The sequence below is a fragment of the Uloborus diversus genome, chromosome 10, assembly GCF_026930045.1.
Source record: "Uloborus diversus isolate 005 chromosome 10, Udiv.v.3.1, whole genome shotgun sequence".
Taxonomy (NCBI): domain Eukaryota; kingdom Metazoa; phylum Arthropoda; class Arachnida; order Araneae; family Uloboridae; genus Uloborus; species Uloborus diversus.
In genome coordinates this window covers 53,908,390-53,931,143 of record NC_072740.1, presented here as the reverse complement: position 1 = coordinate 53,931,143, position 22,754 = coordinate 53,908,390, and the positions used below count along the sequence as shown (strand labels likewise).

The 22,754-nt window shown below is 33.8% G+C and overlaps 1 long non-coding RNA gene across 1 annotated transcript; it reads right to left on the bottom strand.

The window, feature by feature from the left end:
- Positions 1 to 1,081: 1,081 nt before the first annotated feature.
- On the bottom strand, positions 1,082 to 17,401 carry LOC129231791 (uncharacterized). Its single transcript, XR_008581297.1, has 3 exons — positions 17,199 to 17,401; positions 4,149 to 4,356; positions 1,082 to 1,204 (listed from the first exon to the last, which is right to left on the bottom strand). It is a non-coding gene; the product is annotated as an uncharacterized LOC129231791 (long non-coding RNA).
- Between the last annotated feature and the right edge of the window lie 5,353 nt (positions 17,402 to 22,754).

Below are 22,754 nucleotides of genomic sequence, written 5' to 3'. Positions count from 1 at the left end.
CGTAAATAGCTGGAAATCAACAGAAAATTTCATAGTTTATCTACTATGCACAATTATTTCGTAGTTTCGTGAAAGTATCACTTCTATTCACGAAGATATAATTTTATTTGAAGGTTTTCGGCTCATAATAGTCAGTTTTCCCACAAACTTTTAAAAAAATTGCCGGCATACAAAAGAAATAATACAATTTGAAATAAAAAAAGAATTGAAAGTTTGAAAGATGAACGTTTAAAGAAATTTTTTCATTGCAGAAAATCAGAATCCGACTCAAGGAATTAGAAGCCTCCGACTCACTCTTTTACTCCAAAATCAGTCCGACTCTAAACTCCAGTCCAGGCAGATTTGCGAACTTTGAGGGAAAATGTCCAACTCCAACTATTTATTGGAAATGTTTTAATTTTCTTACTCCGCAGACTTAGCTTTAACCAACCAAGTTGCGGAACGTTCGTCGAAAAACCGAAATCAACTCGAAACTCGATCAGAAAGGTTGGTGTGCGAGTGAGCGAGTTTGCAGAGGAAATGCTATGACTCGGCTTATTGCCAGGAGTAGGGATTTTCGAAAGCACGCGTTTACATGATGACCTGCTGTTGACCCCTACCTCCTCTGTACTATCCCGCTTTTCATCTAGTAAGGAGTAGGACAAAAATCTGCTTTTCCCTTTATAGGGAATTTTCTTTTCGCAATTTGAAAGAACTTGTCATGTGCCGGTTTTTGATCAATGTGAACGGACTCTGGATAGTGCGACTCTGGTAAGTTGAGATACGATATTTACAATGTTAACCTCTTTTTCGGGTCATATGGGAGGGAAATGGGCGCTGAATTGAGTTAGGTTACTTATTCGTAGTGATCAAATTCACTGCAATTACAGTTACTTTTCTTCACTAAACTCTCCCAAAAAAAAAAAAAGTATCATGGACATAGCTCAACTAACCAGAGCCGCACTACATGTCGCGTAAAAGTAAATTAGGCTTAGCTCAACAGCCTTGTTTCCTTAAAACGTGTGCGTAAGCATTTTTGTAGATTTTTCCTACAAACTATGATAATGTATTGTGAATTGTGCTCTTTTTTCGAGCTTCGTTTTAAACATTTAGTCAAAGTATTGGTTTACAACAAACTTTATTCATATCGATTGCAAGATGTTTTGCATTTTTTTTTTTTTTTTACCGTCAGTGAACATTCTTTTCTGGCGCCGAAACAACCAATCTGTAAGAAAAAAAGAAAAAAGCTCTTAATAATGGTGTTAATAAAATGGCAAGCTTTAACTTTACGAATCATTTATTAGCTATCTTTCTTGGTGATTTATACGAAGTTTTATAAAACTGATCGCTCTCTATTTTTTTTTTTCCGTTGAGCGAGGTCCTTTTCAAATGTGAAATATTTTTCAATGTTTAATATTTTTATTCAAAAATATTCTACTCTTCAAAACCGGTTCTTTTTTAAATCCGCTCCTCCTTTTTTTTTTCTAAAAAAAGTGAAATTGCTCATTTTTTTAACTAGCCGCCAGGGTGGCTACATTTGCAGTCTTCGGCGGCTGCCTCGACCACGCCGGCTACGGCGGCTCGTGCACCCTGCCTGGAGCCCTTCATCGCCTTCAGTGGCGTACTTCAAAGCGTTTCGACCCTTCTTTCCGCCTGCGGCGGTACATTAATTAACAGCTTGGGGCGCACCTCTACAACCATTCCATTGCCAGTTCTCCGCTCGTCTTTTAACTATTACCACGAACCATTCAAACATCGAAACACTTCCGCTTTTATCAGAGAAAAAAAAGCGATTATAAGCCCCAGGTAAAAGAGGTCATAATTTTGCAGAGGCGAAAGGCAGTCTTGGGGAAGGAGGGAAATTGACACGTGTTGCCAATAACCGACGGTAGAAACGTCCTTGAGAATAGAAGTTTTCATTAATTAATACCTCCGCTAATAAAGTCTTAAAAAAAACGAAAACTGCCTAACATGATGTCCGAAAATTTACGAATCTCTCGATGTCCAATCAATCGTCAATTCTCTGGCGTTCGGAAGAAGTTAGTGGCAGACAGACTTACATAGATACATTCTCTCGGGTTTTAATCTTCAAGATTTTATACGCGTTTAAGATATTGCTCATAAAATTTCTGTATTGTACAAAGTTCTAACATTGCACATCGAAACTGGATAAATTGTCCAGAAACGTGTAACAATAATGTAATATACAATAGTGTAACAATGAAAAGATTTTAATTAAGTAGCAATCAAAAGAGTACAGATAAAGATGTTTCTGAATCAGAAATTATTTGCCTTATCGTCCCCGTTATCGAAATATGAGGTCTTAAAAGTCTTCCAAAATTTTAAGGAAAGTCGTTAAATTTAGCGAGTTTTAATGAGTAATGGAAGACATCTTTCACACGCTTTGCAAATTGATGCCACGTGTAGGCGGTTGAAGTCCCATGGTAGTTTCCATTTCTCGCGACGTTTTTAAATTTGGCACTTTTCTTAAATTTTTTTCAGCTGATTTGAAGACCTTATATTTCGGTAATAGTGTCAAGAGTTTAAATTTTTGCATAAGAACAGTCTCAGTATACTCTTTCCATTGGTACCTGTTTGTCTTTTCCATTATTATACTATTTGTGTGGTTCTAATGGATATTGGAGACGCTTTATATTGCAAATGGGCTTAGTGACTTGTTATGAGCACCTAGCCAGTAATGTGCAAGTTTGTCTTGAATTGTCAGTATCAAGTTCGCAATCGATATTTAAAGACCACTATCAGTAAATTCTCAAAATAATCTTTTTCAAGAACGCCCCAACCACATTTTTTCCGAACATAAAATTTTACCAACGGTGTCTGTTATTATTTTAATGCTTCTCTGACATCAATAGTGAATTTTCCTATCATTTAAGTTTAATAGAAAGGGTTCTTCCTTAAAGACATGACATTACTGTTTTTTTTAATAATAATTAGATTGCAGTTTTATTGGCCCCTATTCATTCCTTAGCTTTTTTTTTCTATCGTATGCTGTGTGAATTTAAGATCCTTTCATGCTAAAGTGACCATTACTGGTCAATTAAAAGAATTTTAGTTATATGCGCAGAGGACCATAGTTAATTTTTTGGCAATTCTTACTCGAAATTATTATTTAGAATTTTGTGATAGAACGTAAGCTAAATTTGGCAGACGATAAATACAAAATGCAGAAGTTGGAGTTCTATTTATTTTATTAATTTATTTTTGTTGTTGTTGAGACGAACCTTTCTAAAGAGATTTGTCAATTATCCCTCTTTTAATTTTAATGTTTTTCGAACAGGTAAGTCAAGGTACTTTAAATTTGGTATAAAAATTGTAAGAAAAGTACTTTAATATTATTAAATCCCCTCCCCCTTTTTTTATGCGCATTTCCTGAAAATAACTGAATTCATCTAGCATGACCATTACTAGTTTAGGGACTAAAAGAGAACTTCGAGCTGAAGGAATATTAGAGTTATCGAGAGTCGACTGCATATCTCAAATTTTAGTTCGATTGGTTGAGATGGAATAGCTGGGGTTTTATATATATTTGGAGAGTTTCTTTCGGATCGCCCGGATAAACAACGTTGATAAAGCATACGTTTCCTATTGCGGCATACACCTGGGTAGGGGTTACAAGGAACCCTTTTTCATAGCTGAAAACGTGAGCTTATATATGATAGAACGTGCGTACTTTTGTCTGTGTTTTTCCATAAGCTCACGTCTCCTGCAGTGAAAATGCGTTTACTACTTGAAATTTTTTTAGATCATTGTAATATTTACTTTTACTTTCAGCACAAAATTATTGTTTTATTTCCTATGTCTTACGTTATTTATGAGCTAACCAATGCTTTCCAACACAAACTACGAAGTTTGTTGCATGCACGAGTTTCAGGGTTAAAAATAACCAATCCTTTATTAAATGTAACAAAAGGGAAACATTTGAACTTCTAGACTCTTTGCAGTAGTCACAATAAATTTTGACTCAAAACTTGTTTTGCATTGTAAATGGGGTTTCTTGTAATCCCAGAACTCATTATACATTATATTTTGCCGTTTGTAATGAACAACGTTGATCTTCTCATAATAAATACTTTCCATACAGGGATAAACGTTTACTTCATATTCTAGACATATTATATAAATACTGGAATTGACGATAGCGAACTTACTTTTAAATTTCCAAGCTTTAGATTTTGTTTACTTTCCATACCAAAGAGGCCAAAGAGCTGAAAATGGTGCTGTATATCCATAATTATAAGAGTACACTAGCGGATTATAAAATGGAGCTGCAGCGATGGGTGCTGTCAGTGGTGGATAGTAAGGTACTACGTAAGTTGCCATAACTGTGCTCAGTACTGCTACAAAAACGAAAAGCGCCTGAAAAAAAAGTTAAATATTACAATTAAAGAAACACATAAACAAAAAAGTAGAGGAAGACTACAATTAACTGAAGAGCTCGGCAGCTCTTTGTGAGACAAAATGGTTTTTGCCAATATATTTTTGTTTTCTCTTGCGAAATTGTAGTACATGCGTTAATTACTTTATTTAAAATTTCTATTTTAAAACTTAAAAAAAAGCAATAATAGGTATTCATCATGCAATAATACAATGAAATACTCTAGTTGAAGTTTATGAAAGAAAAAAATATTGAGAATGCAAAATACAGTATTAAACGTAAAATGTAACAGCTCCAAGTAACTCCTTTACAATACCATTGGATTTCTACTGAAATTGTAATGTGTCTGCGGAAGATACTTTACGGAATAGCTATAGGGGCCTATAAACAAGACATTTATTTATGTAATGTCCGCGGGTATATGATATATTAAAAAAAACTTCTTAAATCAATCTGGATTTTCACTACGAAGTACTTGTAAGGACTTACCCCCCCCCCCCCCCCCCCCCCCCCCCCCCCCCCCAGCTCGTTTCATTTTTTTCATAAAGAGTACTGGACAGTAGAATCGGAGGTCAGATTCTGGCTCGTAGAAGACTGCTTCGAAAAGTGCATCAACTGTATAGTTTTGGTCCAGTAATATTTACCTTCTTGTAACTGTTATAACAGCCACATGCCATACGTTATAGTAGGGGAGATAGCGACCGAAATTTTACGACAGTATATATAAGGCCAGAATTTTTTTAAATATTAGATTAGTTTACTTAAAAGAAGAAAACGCGAGTCTACCAAAAAGTTATCGTTGCAATAATTAATAAAAAATTTTGCAATATGTTGCAAAAACTTGTGAAATTGTCTTATATATATAAGGCTGAAACTCGGTGATATTATTGATTACGTATAAACATAACGAAAAATATGTCTACCGCGTCCGAAGCGTTGCCGTGCCGTGTCTACCACCCACGCAAGGTGAGACAAAATCAGTCAATTTTGACTTAAATATATAAGCCTAAAATTTTTTTTAGTAACTGTTTACAATGTATAAAATGTAAAAACAAAAGTCTACCAGTTGTGTTATGTTGCAAAGGCATGATAGACGTCACGGAATGTCGACCTCGTACCTCTATGTACCGTTTATCGGGCCGCTAGCGCTCGCTCGAAAAGTTTGCTTGTCGTCGCGAAATTTCAATAAATAAAGCTGATTTATTTTTTAATAAATAGTTTAAATCCTGTTTTTATTAAAATTTTTAGTCTACCGTGACTAAGAGGTTGCTTAGTCTTTAGTAGACGTTGCTTAAATTATAAAGTAGTTGGAAAAGTATGATTATTTTATCTTTTCATTCTCTATGAATGGAAAATTTTCAATTATTATTTTTTTTTCATGATTACAATTTTCTATCATATTTAAATTGATATTCATACTTTTGTTACATTATTTATATATATATATATATATATATATATATATATATATTAACTTCTTCAAAAATATTTTGAATCACCACCTTTTCAATACATTTCGTAAATGGGGAAGTAAAGCTGTTTATTCATCTACTGCGAAGAAAGGAGAAGGGAAGGACACACCTTTAATAACCTTGGGTCTGGGGCCTGGGCCTGAGTAAGGCCCCTATAGTGGAGGAGCCGACGCATCCGCCATTTTGGAGCAAACTTGATCCAGTGCTTCGCGGCGATAGCATTGCTGCTGATGTTTATATTTCTTTAGCATATGTTAAATTGGGTCAACAGATAATAGCCATCTGCAGAACTGAAAAATCTGTCTTACTGCATTTACTGGAAAATAACAGATTTTTTAAAAAATAATAAGCACTGTTCATAATGCACTCAAAAGTACAAAATAACTTTTCTGGGTCAGAAAGGACAATTTAAGAATTCCTGTAGTTTTCAAAAATTTCCAAGAAAATGACACCACAAACGAAGAAAAGTGCGGTTCTAGTCATGTAGAGAATGTTTTACCATTATCTAGCTTTCAATCATAAATTTGAGTGTTGAAACACGCATTTTTTTTTTTCCTTAATGGGAAAGTTTGGTTTAAAATGACTTGAGCGCACTTTTCTTCGTTTGTGAAATCTTTTTCTTCAAAGAATTAAAAACTACAGGAACACTTAAATTGTCCTTTCTGACCCAGAAAAGTTATTTTGTCCTTTTAAGTGCATTATGAAAAGTGCTTGTTATTATTATTTTTTTTTTAATCTGTTATTTTAAAGTTTTTAGTTTTCAAACAAAATTTTACTTTAGAATTCGATTTTTTAGCGTTACGTTGTACCTTAAGGTTAAACAAATCATTTAATAAAATTCTGAAGTCTGTAAGTGGTCTAGTTGCTGAGTATACGCAAAAGAATGGTTCACAACATATAAGTAACTTGGAATAAAGATCCTAATACGTCTTTTTACTTAGCCCCGTTATCGATTATTGGCATAGATGCATAGATGAGGATAAAAACCCTAAGAAAGCAACGTCGGTGAATAAATTTCATTCTTGCTCCAGAGAGGACTTGATTCAAAATTTTCATTATGATTACTATTAACATTACATTTGCAAGGCAACAAAATTTGTAACAATGGATTTTATATTTAAACATTTAATGGGGAAATTACATCAAATTTGCTATTTTCCATCCTAACCGAAATAATGATGTTACTTCAGAATTTTAAATTTTCAGCCTTAAGTTGTACCTTAAGATTAAGCAAATCATTTAGTAAAATCCAGAAGTCTCTTAGTGATCTAGTTGCTGAAATATAAGCAAAAGTACGCCTCAGATTACTCCATGACAATCAGGCCAAGTGTAATAAAAGTGCTTAAAAAACATCAATTCTGAACAACCAAAATTTCTCATCTATGATGGATTCTTTTTATTATATCTAATGAAAGAAATTCCATCATCAAATGATATTGAGAAAATTATTAAGTATGTTCAGCAGTATTCGTAGTAATTGTTTTCGGCACGTACCCCGTTTCCTTCCATAAAAGATAACGAACATATCGTCGCCTCAGAACAACAGTAAGATATCTAATCCCAGAAATAACATTAAGATATCTTACTGTTGTTCTGTGGCGACGATATATTAAGCGGAACTCACAGAGGTCAAAAAATTCAGACAGGAGACTCTGCAACACGTCCCTCTGACTTTTTGAATCAATTAAAAAATATTACTTTTAAAGAAGATTTGCTAGAATATTTACTAACAAACTGGGAACGAGATAACAAAGCGATTTATTTTGAAGATAAATTTGTGTATATTAACTACAAACAGTGTTATAGATTTGAAACCATCAACAGAAAAGTTGTAAAAATAGTCGATCATACTCAATCGTGCCCCAGATCGCGAAAAATCCGACACAAAAATGATTTACCATCTTTGTAATTTTTGAAGAGCTGCAGCCTCCATATGACGTCCACCTACGATGTTCAGATACTGATGTATTAGTTATAATATTGGCTAACATGAAGTTTTTGAATTCTTAAATAAAGGTCTGGATGGAAGTTGGCGTTGGAAAATCATTAAGAGATATCAATGTCTCTGAACTTTACAAGAATTTAGGAGAAACCGTTTGTTCCGCCCTGGTTGCTTTACACGCAATGACTGGTTGCGATCAAAATCCGGCTTTTTTCCGAAAAGGAAAAGTTCGACCTTACGTTCTATTTACAAAGTCGGAAGAATACACAGGAGCGTTAACAAATTTGAGTAAGCCATCGAACAATGTAAAATGCATGTCGCAAATTCGAATACAACTCGAAATTTCGGAAGAGTTGTGCGCCGAATGTACAGACAAAATAAAATGGAAAGAATTAATGATGTAAGAACCATGACGTTTTTAGAAGAGTGTAAAAATTTTGAAAAAACATAAAGTAATTCTCGAAAACGTGAAGAGTTTTGATCCGTCATCCTTAACCCTATGTTAGTCTGAACTTCGTGAACATTTCCTCAGAACAGCTTGCATTTCGCAAATTTGGACAAATTTTCATTTAAAAAATCTGACAAGCTTATCACCTCTTGATTGTGGGTGGAAAATTGAGGACAACTGAAAAGTTTTTAAATGGTTTACTGAAAACAATTACCGCAAGCAATAAAAGATGTTATATTCGAAGCATAGCCTTCTGCCTCACCACGTCGAATTTTCGAAACATCGCTTCGAGGTGCACTCTCCTATGCTACGAACTAACTTTGTGCCAAATTTCATGAAAATCGGCCGAACGGTCTAGGCACTATGCGCGCCACAGAGATCCAGACATCCTACAGACATCCTCCGGACAGCCAGACAAAGAGACTTTCAGCTTTATTATTAGTAAAGATTAATTAATATGTAAAGAACTGTTTATTTGATTATTTTTAATTATTTATTGTTATGTAAGATCGATGCGAAAAATTTTATTTCATAAGTACTTGATCATAAAAAATAAATAAATAAAAGAGGCATAATTTAAAAGGTCAAGACATTATTAATAAAAAATGAACTTCACTATAATTTTGTACATAATTTTAATTTTAATAAAATATTTTTTAATTTCGTTTCAATGTTAAAATTATTTTTTTTAATATGCTTAAATCATTCATACTTTTCCAACTACTTTATAATTTAAGCAACGTCTACCAAAGACTAAGCAACCTCTTAGTCACGGTAGACTAAAAATTTTAATAAAAACAGGATTTAAACTATTTATTAAAAAATAAATCAGCTTTATTTATTGAAATTTCGCGACGACAAGCAAACTTTTTCGAGCGAGCGCTAGCGGCCCGATAAACGGTACATAGAGGTACGAGGTCGATATTCCGTGACGTCTATCATGCCTTTGCAACATAACACAACTGGTAGACTTTTGTTTTTATATTTTATACATTGTAAACAGTTACTAAAAAAAATTTTAGGCTTATATATTTAAGTCAAAATTGACTGATTTTTTCGCACCTTGCGTGGGTGGTAGACACGGCACGGCAACGCTTCGGACGCGGTAGACATATTTTTCGTTATGTTTATACGTAATCAATAATATCACCGAGTTTCAGCCTTATATATATAAGACAATTTCACAAGTTTTTGCAACATATTGCAAAATTTTTTATTAATTATTGCAACGATAACTTTTTGGTAGACTCGCGTTTTCTTCTTTTAAGTAAACTAATCTAATATTTAAAAAAATTCTGGCCTTATATAAATAATGTATTAAAAACTGTCGCTATCTCCCCTACTATTAGAATCTTTTATGGAGATTTTCGTTTTTAAAAGGACTGCGTTTTGGTCTTCACCATTTGCATACCTAACGCTTTCTCCAAAGACTTGCATATTTCCCCGCTACTTCGTGTGACACTACTATTAGCGTATGCCAATAGTAGTGTCACAACTCTAATATTTTTTGTCGAATATTAATGTTAAATAGATATCACGCGAACTATTTAATCATAAAAAGTACTGTTTAAAGCTACAGCGTACTGCGTAAACTTTGTAATTTTGACAAAAAAAAAATCCCTTTGAAAATTTTGATGCTCAGTTTTTTACTATATGGAGGCTTCGGGGCTCTAGGGATGCGAATTACACCAAGACTTTTAATTTATCCGAAAGTATCCTTCAAAAGGAAGTATTGTATTCGCGAAAAAAAATTTCACCCGAAAATCGGCCTTAATTTCCATTTTGCTCACCCCCAAATGAATATTGAGTTTTTTTTCAACCCGACCACACGTGGATATGTGCCTAGGAATGTACAGACACCGGAAATATCCATTTTGACGATCCCCGAGTTAATTACAACGAGTTTTCTCATGACGTCTGTATGTACGTATGTATGTGCGTATGTGGGTATGTCGCATAACTCAAGAACGGTATGTCCTAGAAAGTTGAAATTTGGTACGTAGACTCCTAGTGGGGTCTAGTTGTGCACCTTTCTTTTTGGTTGCATTCGGATGCTCCAAAAAGGGGCTTTTGCCCCTTTTTGGGGGGAAATCATTGGTAATTTCGACGTAAACTCAAGTGGTGTTATAATCTGGCGGACACTTGGCGATACATCGCCCGTCTTTTGGTCTCCAAGTTTTGTCGCTAACTTGGCAATTTTTTTTTATTTTATCATTATTATTTTTTTAAATCTGGTTTCAATTTGGCCACTGTTGGTGATACACTCCTGTTTGTGAAAATTGCAACACCATGAAGGAAGAATCATAGTTCAATGAAATTTAATGCACAGTTGAGTGGTAATAGTACAAATAAGCGATTACATTTTCAAACCAAACAAACAATAAAAAGAGATAGAAATTAGTATTTTGTGTGGTCACCACGAGTTGCAATAAGAGCTGCTACACGACTCGGCATGGAGTGAAACAAAGTTTGAATATCTGCCTGAGGAAGAGTATTCCATATTGTTTGTATGCGCAACCAAAGTTCGTCTGTCGAAGCAACCGGACGAGGATCACGAGCGAGACGCCGACCAACGAAATCCCACACATGTACAATCGGTGACATATCCGGGGAATGTGCAGGCCAAGTAAGAAGCTATACCTCCTGCGAATCAAGGTAGGATTTGACAGTCCTGGCGACAGGTGGACGGGCATTATCCTGCTGAAATAGAGCCCCTGGCAATCCTTGCAGGAAAAGAATAGCTTGGGACTGTAAGACTTCGTTTAAGTATCGGGTACTGTTCAAATTGCCCACAGTTCGTAGCAATTGCGATCGTCCATGATATGCTATGGCACCCCAGACCATAACTCCGGGTGTTCGTCCACTTTGGCGTTCAATAATGCACTCCGGAATGTGCCGTTCACCGGCATAGCGCCTGACACGAATTCGGCCATCATGGTGCCACAAATTGAAGCGGGATTCATCAGAAAAGACGACCTGCTGCCAATCAGCACGCCAGTTCCTATGCACATTGGCCCATTGCAGCCGCAGGCGGCGATGGTTTTGCGTGAGGGAATACTGCATAAAGGAATCCTTGCGCGCAGCCCACGCTGCAGCAGACGTCTCCAAATTGATGAAGCACACAATGAAACACCTGTAGCTGTTGACCACTATGCTGCCAATTGTGTAGAAGAAGCTGTGCGGTTCGTCATTGCGAGCTGGCGTCACATTTCGGGGTCCACTCCCGAATTTCCGAGCTGTCCGACCCTCGTCTGTCCACTGCTTCCAAACACGCATGATTATGCTGCTGTTACACTGCACGCGAGCAGCTACTGCACGATAAGACAATCCAGCTTCACGAAGGCCGACGATTCTTTCCCGTTCAAACTCCGAAATTTGCTCAAATTTCGCTTTCTTTCGTAGAAGAGGCATAGTAAAGATTCAGTTAACGTTTACTTTAGCATATAACCACCGGTAATCATACACGCCTCGCTACAGCCGTCTATTTATATTCGGTTCGATCTGCCGTTCAGAGGGCGCTGTTCAGCATACGCATGCGCTACCGGTCTGCAATTGTAATCATTTGCATAACATGCCCTATTTTACATTTCCTGCAATTTTCAGCTCACTCGCGTAAGTCTTTCGTGGTGTAGCAATTTTCACAAACAGGAGTGTATTTAGTGAGTAAACAATTGAATCATATTAAAACTGCCCATAATGAGAAAGTGACATTAAATTGGAGTAAAAGGAAGTCATGTGATGCACACATCAGCTCGTTTGTAAAAGGAAGTAAAAATCAGTGACTAGGTGGCAAATATGGCTGTTTTTATATTATTAGTTGCTCTACTATAAACATTACACTGATATTGCTTTTCATTTCAAATGTAACAAACAAATTAAAAGCTTGATTTGTCATTTTTACGTAGGCTAATAGTTTTGAGGGGGTCCTAAGCCAGGAAATCTTTGCGCCTGATCTCATAGGCTCATAATGGAAAGTTAAGCTCTGCTGTCAAGTTTTGCTGAATTGGAGGTCGATTTAGGGGCACGTTCAACTCAATTGTGTTCGGTTCGATCGAACTTTATCTACCAGCAGCGTAACGAGAAATTTCCTTCCTGGTGGGGAAAGGAAATTGCTAGCTGCGCTATTATTGGTTGAGACAGCTGATTGCATTGGATTCGATCGAATTCTGTTGGATCTGAATATGCCCTTTAATGACTATAAAGTGTGCAACTTAATAATTCATAGCATGATTAAGATTGAGTTATTGGTGGAAAATCAATATCTTGATGAGAACCGTGCTTATAATAATGTACCATGTATATTTTAGTCTTGAAGTTGCACGTAGTAGAATTAGAACCAAAAGAAAGTAGGCATAGTGGACTAACAAAACATACGTTGTTAGATTACTGGAGATTAAAAACCACTGGAAAAATTTTCAACGGAATGCATGTGCCGACAGTGGACTGTCTGACCAACTATGATAAATGTTTTTAAAAAGTAATAAGACGCATAGGATAAACCATCAAAACAGTTTACGCAATATCCGTACCTCAGAGCCAGACTGACGTAAGTTCAAAAATTGTGATTTTCGGTTCATTAGTGCATTTTATGTAGAATTCTATTCTACATCGAGCCACGTGAACGCAATTCTAAAAAACGAAAATCTTTTGTAATTATTTACCATCGTTATAAGAGAGCGCGTCCCATCTTTTGCTTTCGTCAGACAACCCTTTTTTCTCTCTCCTGTAAAATCGCGATTATGTGACTTACGTTGTTCTGGCTCTGAAGTGCAAATATTACCTCTTAAATATTCAGGTGATATTGTGGTCATCTGATTCTTGATGTACTCGTAGACTTCTCACAAAAATACATTATTTTTGTATCAGCTCTTGTTGAGTAGAAATATCATGACTATCAGTGTCATATATAGATACTAAACAAATAACCAGAAGATTCAGCTTTCATTCAAATACTTCCTATTTTTGTCAATGATAAACGCCATTTAACTATTTATCTTATTTTTTCTTGGAAAACGGCGATTGTTTATACATATTTGAAGATTTCTTTAATATTAAAGTTGTGAAGTATTTTAGAGCTCTTAGCTTCCTTCTGTGGTATACTAGTTCTATTTAAGACATTCTATAGGCCAACGCAAAAAGCACGCATTGTTTTTTTGTTTTTTTTTTCCAGCCATACTTTAGTGCAGAAAAAACCAGAAAAAAATACTTTTACTTCATTTACTTTCATTTCATTTTTTAAAAATATTTTATTAATCATTGACTTCAAAATCTCATTTAACACCGATCACGTGTGTAACCAGTAGTACACATGATTTTGCCAAACGGACGTTTTGAAATCAAATTGTAAAAATTCGTCTCCAAGTTTTCAACATTTATTAATAAAATATTTCCTTTTAAAATTTCAAGTTCTAGTTCATTGCTAAGACACCTTTAAAAAGTGGAATTTTGAAATTTCTATGCAGGGTAAATGACTAAATATGGAGAGTCAACCAGTGAGTGGCAGGTTGTCTTGTATTATCAAGATCAAGTTTGCAATCAATTATCAAGATCAAGTTTGCGATCAATTATCAAGATCAAGTTTGCAATCAATATTCTATAGGAACAACATCCAGTGGATTCTAAAAAAAAAAATCTCTTTCATCAACATCCTGACAACATTTTTTCCAAACATTAAGTTTTTATCTACAGTGTGATTTATTATGTTAATACATCTCAGTCACCAACTGTTTAATTTTCTTTGCATTGAAGTTTTTGAAGGATTTCCTTTTTAAGAAACTGACACTTCTATTTTTCATCAGATAGAAATTTTCTATCACGCACTCATTCCCTAGCTTTATTTCTAGCATACAGGTTAACTTTTGCCACGAAATAAAATATTTAAGATCATATTAACCTAATGTGCTCATAACTAGTCAATTAGAAGTAAGTATTTTAGCTACGGGCCCATATAACCATAATTTATTTTTTGGCAATTCTTATTCAAAATTGTTATATAGGAATGATAATGACATTTTAATTCAATTACGTTGAAGATTTTTTTTTTTTTTTTTTTGAAATTAAAGACATCAAACTTTTAAAAACTTCATTCATTTTACGTAATCGTGTTCAAAAAAAGAAAAGGATGAAACTAACATTTTTCCAATGCATTAGAAAATAACGTTGTGACCAAACATGAACTAAATTTGACGAACGATTTTTAAAAAAATGTCCAGTATTAATTTAAAGGATTTTTTAGTTGTTGTTCAGACGACTTTTTCAGAAGCGATCTGTCAATTATCCACATTTTAGTTTTAATATTTGCTTAAAATTGGTGTGTCAAGATACTTTAAATTTCTGAAAAATGGTTAAAGGAATATATTCAAAGAACAATAAATGTTACTAATGTTATTAAATATTTTCTTTTGTATATTTCTTGAAAATAATTGAATTCAGCTAGCATATGACCGTTGCTCGTTTTTGTATGACCATAACTAAGCGAATGTTACCATAGCTAGTCCAACCAGTGTATTCCAATTTATTTCAAACTAGTGGTACCCGCACGGCTTTGCCCGTAATAGAAAAATTAAAAGGTCTTTTGGTTCGCCTGTATATTTACAAATAATGTATGGTGAATTTTCTCGCCAGTTCTCTTGTACCCATGTCACAGTTCCACTTTATGATAATTTCGTATCTTGCCAATTGACTTGTGCCCATGTTACGGTTCCACGTTATGATAATTTCGTAATTTACTCGTCCATCTTATGATAATTTTGTTCTTAAAATTGGAATAGAAAAGGAACCACATCGAATTTTTGAAAAATCGCTTCTAGGTGCACACCCCCATGCTACAAACTAACTTTGTGCCAAATTTCATGAAAATCGGCCGAACGGTCTCGGCGCTATGCGCGTCACAGAGATCCAGACATCCTCCGGACATCCAGACAGAGAGACTTTCAGCTTTATTATTAGTAAAGATAAAGAAAAGATATAAAAATATTAATTGAAAGTTAAGGAAATTATCACGGCAATAAAAGTATTTTCTAAGTTCTAACGCCGTTAGATTTAGATTTTTTTCATGATCTAGGACTGCAAAATTTGTATTCAAACTAAAACAAAACCCCTTAATCATGCTTGTCACTGAACCTAAATAGAATAATTCTTGCTTTACCTGGTTCTCTGCTGAGACATGTTGAATTTTGGTTTGCTCACTTTTTAATTTCATTTTCCGTGGCACATTTCCTAAATTACATCGCAGAGAATATGTTTAAATGCATTTTTATCAAAACAGCAGATTTTAACATATTTCAGCTATAAAATGTTCTACATTTTTTTTTTTTGAAATATCTTTAGTTTTATAAGATACTGATAAAGAACAAATACCATATTTATTTTCTGATATTAAACTGGAAACTTTGTTGATTGCAGTTTATTATAAAAACAATATTAACGAGAAAAGCTATAATAAATTTAAAGAAACGGAAGAGTGGCTGTCCTTGCACACGGTACACCTCAGAACCGCTTAGTTATTTGTCCTAGATTTTAAATTATCTCTTAGATCTAATAATCGAACTTTCAGATGATTTGGATTCCATTGATGAAGCAGGTCAGATATTTTGAAGATCTTGATTTTGCAGACATTTCTAGTAACTCTCATGTAAAATTTTGATACGGTTTATAGTGAAATTTCGATTCAAGCATTTCAAAGTAAAATGTAATATAGCTGTTTTTTGGAAACTGGTATGCAATTATAGTTTCAGTTGGTAAGTGTAACAGCAGATCATATTCAAAACTTGTGGGTTTCGTTTTCGTGCCATTTAGGAATACAAGATATGCCTAGCTACCTTTTATTCACAATATTTGAACGAAAAAAGATTGTGCGGGTTTTTTTTTTTTGTATTTAGTTTAATAGAACCCGTGCTTAATATTATTATTATGTTTTTCGGCAGATCTCAAGAGGATGAGATTTGAGGATTGGTTTGATTCACTTGCAGCAATATTACAACGCATTTGCAGCAGCATTACAACACTCAACACATATTCAGCACATTACCATAGTAAATACTTACACATTATCATCAAAACGCATGTCATGTCAATGCATTTATCCAAGAAAACATTTCAAAATATCCGTCTTTTCCTGGACAAGCAGTTTCATGTATATACTGCACTAGCGCAGTCAGAAATACCTTCTGGAGGGTTTTTTAATCAAAAATACCTCTAGAGGGGTTTTTTGATGTAAAATACCTGATTGAGGGAATTTTTTTAATCAACAAAACCGCCTGAAGGGGATTTTTTTTTTGATCAAAAATACCTTCTGAAGGGAGTTTTGATAAAAACAGCCCTTTCATTGCGTAAACTACTGTATTAGAATTCGCATTTATATTAAAACCAATGGCTCTGGGGGGGGGGGGGGTTTCACCCTCAAAACCCCTACTTCGCTGCGTCACTGATATACTGTAATTCATTAATAGAACTTTTCACATTTATTTTTAACTGCCAAAGTGCCCCATCAGGCACCAAGTGGTACATCTTACGACAATGTAAAATTTTACTATATATCTTATTTTGAGCGACACCATAAAGTTAAACTAGGTCACATTATGTGTTCATTTTCATAAAAGCTCGGAAAAGGAATATTTTTTCTCATTTGTTTTAGCGAGAACTTCTCTAAAACACTGAATTTGACAACGCTCCTGAAACAAACAAGAAACGTCATTATTACATTTTAAATTAGTTGGAAAAAATGCAATTACACTTGCTTTTTTCTTTTTAAAATATGAGATTATTAAATTCATTATATTTTTCAACCAGTAGAAAGCAGTTCCTTAAACTGAAAAGTTAAAAACAGGCAGTATACTTGTACAAGCATAAATCGATGTGAAAAGTGTTGTATTTGAAAAAATTATAATTTCACACCTATTGTTTAATATTTTTGTTTTCGGTTAGAAGTATTTAAAAATAAATCTGACAGTTAAAACTTACCAACTTCTTCATGATGTATGAGCCCCTAGAAACTCAAAAGGATCCCTTCCACCAGAGGTTCAATTGCAAACAATTCTTCCATACATTTCTGTCTTTTTATATAACCACCACCCTTCTTCAAAACGACCTTCGGTATCGTTATGACAACAAAGATCCCAAGACCCGAGTCTTTGTTTTTAACCATCCAAGAACTTCAGGAGTCACAAAAAATTCATTTTATGGGACGTTGCTTCATTGTCTATGTATTGTCCGAATAACGGCATCACGGAAGAGCGTTTTCATCCCCGATACCTGACAGCACGTGACGTTCAATTCTTTTATTTCTTCAAGTCGTGAATCTAAATTAATCAACAGTCATTTTTTCTGAGCTTGGAAGAACAGTCGAACAAGTCTGTTATGGATCATTGTGACAGTATTTGATCCCGCGTAGCTATTGAGAAGTAACCTGTGAACACTTTTAGGGCTACTTAAACTTCTTTTCTTCTGAGCTCTATACTTAAGAATGTTAAAATTCTTTGCAGGTCATGATTCAATGTAAGTTATTGCCCTGGATTTTGGTTCTATGCATGTAAAATGCGTGTGTATTTTCTCGCTCTTTCTCTCTCTTTTTTTTAATGCTACCTTTTTGAAACATTACACGTTTTATGTTCGATATTTCAGATCTCATGTAAGGAGAACCGTTACTTGAACAATTATACAAACATAAATTTCTTCTGTTTTTAACAAGAAAACAAATGGATGGAGAAAAGTTAATGCATTTCTTGCTGTCATAAAATTTTTTCCCAACCAATTAAGTGGTTTACTTCCTGTATCCAAGAAACAATTTGCTTCTGGGAAAAAATAAATTTTAGAAGCTAGCCAATTTCCAGTAGGTATTCAAAATCTTCTGTGGATAGTATTTTTCTTATGCTTATTATGCATACGTTGGATGGTAAAGTCATTCAAAAAGTAATTACTTATGTCCGAAGAAAATGTAATTTCTTAAAGAGGAATATGGTGAGGTGGGGTAAAAAATGGGTCAGTTTGCAACCAACTGAATGCAAATACAATAAAAATTGATTTTTTTTAAACCAACAATAGTAATTCCGTTTCTTAGTTTGTGGGAAGAAGTTTTTGTCTTAAAAAACTTCTCTGGGGTGAATATAATAACAGAATAAAAGCATTTTATCAGCATCAGATGTTGCTTTGTAAAACAGCAAAAACTTCCAAAACTCTTTTGCATTTTATTGAATAACTGCAAATTAAAAGTATTTTCTCACAAAAGAATGTTATTACCTCCACTGGAAGCTATCCGGTAAGAAAATATTATTTTTTTCTTTTTATTTCATTTTATTTTGGATGGAGTAAAATGGGTCATTGTTGGGCTGAGCTGATTTTTCCTTAATATTTAGACTATATTTACATTTATAGGGCAAATCACACGTGTTAGGACCCAATTTAAAAATGTTAGGACTTTAAGCACAACAAACATGTGGGGCCCCCTTAAATCGTACAGTCGAAGAACGTGCTCAAATACACATCTTTTCGTCATTGCAAATGTTCCCATCCCTCAAGAGCAGTGGCGTACCCACCAAAAAAAAAAAAAAAAAAAAAACCTCTTGCAGTCTGAACCTCTGATTTTTTTGGGGGTTGACCCCATTGACCCCCATTTCCTGTGACACACTTGACATTTGCATGGTCATAGCCCGCCATGCATAGTCATCCAATCTTAAAAGGAAGCTCTAAAGTAACTTTACTTCTGTATCAATGTAGTATTTGTGATTCGAAATTTACATTAAAAAAAAACAATTAAAGAAGATTCAAACATTTTGAAATATTGTAAATTAACAGAAACAAAATAAATGCCATAAGCACTAATACTGAACTCCGTACTAACATGGAGTATTAGGCGAGCCATATAATTCTATGCTAGGTGTCACTGCAGATAATTGTCTCACTTTATGGGGGAGAGTTAGTTTTCCCACTAAGCTCATAAACCTTGTTGAAATAGAACCGGCAAAAACAATTAAAATTTTCTAACTTGCACTTTAATAAAAGATATTTATAAAAATTTAATAGTTCAAAACAGTTGAAAACATTTATATACCATGTAAAGAAAAAGTTTAATATTGGGGGGCCCTCCGGGCAAGTAGGCTCCCATGTTTAGGCTGAATCTAATATCCAAATGTAATTAAAATACACCATTAAAATATAACCAAAGTAATGCTAAAGAAACTTTACATGTAAAAATAAGTCAAAAATTACCCATTTCACCCCATCCTACCCTGTGCAGAATAAATTCAATTCCATAAAATGTTATTCATTTCAGGAAATGATCGAATAAACGGGTTCTGTATAGCTACTTAGCACAGGTTAAACATAACCGATAGAATTTTCATTGCTCAGTTTAAAAAATAAATACTTTAACGTTCAATGAATCTAATTACGAATCTTATGTCCAAATCTAATCAAAATACTCCTCTAAAATGTAACTATATTGTTGCTAAAAAAACTTTACATGTGAAAATAGTAAAAAAATTACTCATTTCACCCCATCCTACCCTGCACAGAATAAATTGCATTCCATAAAATATTATTCATTTCAGGAAGTGGTCGAATAAACGATAGCTACTCAGCATAAGTAATACATAACCGGTAGATTTTTCAATGTTCAATTGAGGAGTTTACTTTTAAAACGGATTATATCCACTTTTGGAAGAAAAAAAAATGTTTTTTTTTTTTTTTTTTTTTAGAATGTCTAATATAAGCCCTATCGACCCATGAATTTCTTTCTTCTCGAAGTGGTTTATATCAACTGGTTAAAAAATGCGTTAACATTGGTTTTACCACCTAAAGGTGTTTATCCATCCCCTTATTTCTCGCCAGGTTTTTTACAGCAAAGTGGAACTTATCTACTTATCCCTTATTTGCCAGTACTCACTCATTCACTCTCATATCAAAAGGGCACATATCCAAATTTGAATTTGCTTCTTCTAATTGAAAAGCAGTTCACAAATAAAATAGCGGAGCGAAGCACTGGCTGAGCATTTCCAATCAAGCGTGATACCTGTCCGTGTTAAGAGATCGCAGCATCTTGCGTCTTGTGCCTGTTATCAGTTAGGCAAGCGCGACCTCGAATTGTGATCACTAAATTAATATTAAATAATTAATATTACTATTGAATTGTGATTAATTAATGATTAAATTGTGATCAATTAATGATTAAATTGTGATTAATTAATGATTAAATTGTGATTAATTGTGATGAAAGTTGTGATTTATATATATATATATAATTAATTGTGATAAAAATTGTGATGTATTAATATTAATATATTAATACCTTCAACGTTGTTATTTGAATCGGCTAGGGTGGTTTCATTGTTCATACTTAATTGGATCGAAGGTCCTTTTTTTTTTTTTCTTGAAATGTTCAACGAAAAGAATAAAGTAAGTAGGAAGGAATTAAGTAGAGTAAAAAAATAGAATGTATTAAAAAATATGTTGATTATTTTGTTTCAATCTAATAAAGTTTATTTCTGGCGAAAATGCGTTTTTTTTTTTTTTTTTTTTTTTTTGCAAAAGAGATTATATTTACTGTTTTACACCAAAAGGGAATATATCCAAAACTAAATTGTCAATTTAGGTCTGGTAAAATTGAGGGAAAAATGCTAATAGTCATTTGTCATTATACCAAAACATTTTGAGAAATTCGAAATTCTAACAGTTAGTGTTTGTGCGTAAAACGTTTTTTTCGTTTTGCCAAAAAATTATAAAACTGGATATAATCCGTTTTAAGAGTAAACTCCTCAATTTAAAATTAATTACTTTAACGTTCCATTGCATTATAGTTTTAAACAACTTGAGTTACTCTTTCAGGGCGACAGTATGCAATGACAGTAAAATTTGAGCCACTTTAAATATTTTGTGCGTTTGACTTTTTAAAAGAGAGAGAGAGAGAGAGAGAAAAGAAGGTCTAGTGCTACTTTCTCCTGGCAAGGTTATGAAATAAGATTTCTACTCTTTATTTTACAAAAAAAAAAAAAAAAAAAGTTTTCATTATTTTGGACAGCTTATTGCATCATTCAATCAAATTTTACGGGGCTCCTTGAATCAGAAAGGAATGGGCCCCGACTGTTGATCCTTCTATTCTGCTTTTGAATTTATGATTTGTCTTATCTGTGTACGGTTATAAAACTATTTCGACGGTGTAGTTATTCAGTAGTAATTAATACATTCTAAACTACTGGGCTTATACATTTTTCTTTTTAGTTTTTTCGGTTTTTACGCTGTTGGGTTTTTTGTTTTTATTTAATAATTTTTTATTATTCATTCGTTGTTTTTTAAAAAAGTAGCGAAGTAGCAACTACATTTCAAAAGTAGTTTGTGGTCGCCACATTTAGAAAAAAAAGGAATTGTAGTTGTAGTTAACCACATTTGTAATAAAGTAGTTGTAGTTCGCTACAAAAAAGATGTAGTTTTCCAGCCGCTGGTTTTTTTAACATTTGAAGCATCGTAAAACAACCCACTTCAAGAACTTTTAATTTCTTGCAGTGATAATAACCTATTTTATTCTATTTAGTATTCATTCTTATCTCATTTAGCGATCCTCGGGTTAATCCTAATGTTCGAAAAGTTCATTATATTAAAACGGAAGGGAAAAACATTTTACAGTCAATGCAGCCAAAGTACAAATTTACAATGACACAATTTTCAGTGAGAAAAAAGAAATTCAGAAATATGAGGTGACTTTACACACACTTTTAGATTAGCTTTTTTTTTTCTTTCTAAGTTTTTTCGATGCTGCGCGTTATGCGAAAAAAAGCGTTTTGCTGTAATTGAGCAGTAATCGTTTAACATCCAATTTTGGTTAACGATTATTCTTTTTTTCTTCTCATAAGTATGCAACACAAAGCCTATTGAACAAAAGTACAAAACTAATTTTAGTAAAATTTTAGATAATTGATCGGCACATTGCGTAATAATAAAAAGCATCATTCACAGACTGCATGTGGCTGCAAATTAACTCCGACTTTTGTTTTAGCATAATGAAGTATACTTCCATTCAGATTGGTCAAAAAATAAAAGAATTTTAGCGCGAACTTTAGTGAAGAGTGGAAAAACGCGACTAATACTCCACGACAGGAAAGTTTTCACTATTTTCGGAATCAGAATCCAAAATCTGGAAAATTTCGAAATCTGGAATGGTCACGGTTCTGAGCATTTCGGATTTGGGGTCCCATATTGTATATCCTTCATTTCTTTTTACATTTATGTTATGGTACAGTATATCTTCTGCTTCTATTACGACTACGGCACTGGCTTCATGTATTTCTTATATAATGCAAATGTCTATAACATATTCTTTTAATAACCCTCGTAAGAGGGGTAAATAAAACCGAGTTATTGAGTACAAAACTGGGAATTTAGAATCGTACATTGAGAGGAATTTGATTGTTTCGTTGCCCAAAGGAATGAAGAGAACAGACGAAGGAAAGGAAAAATCAAGGATCATTATTCCAACAATGATCTTCGTGACAGTGATGGCACGTGAGGATTGGGTGTATTTTTCCCCAT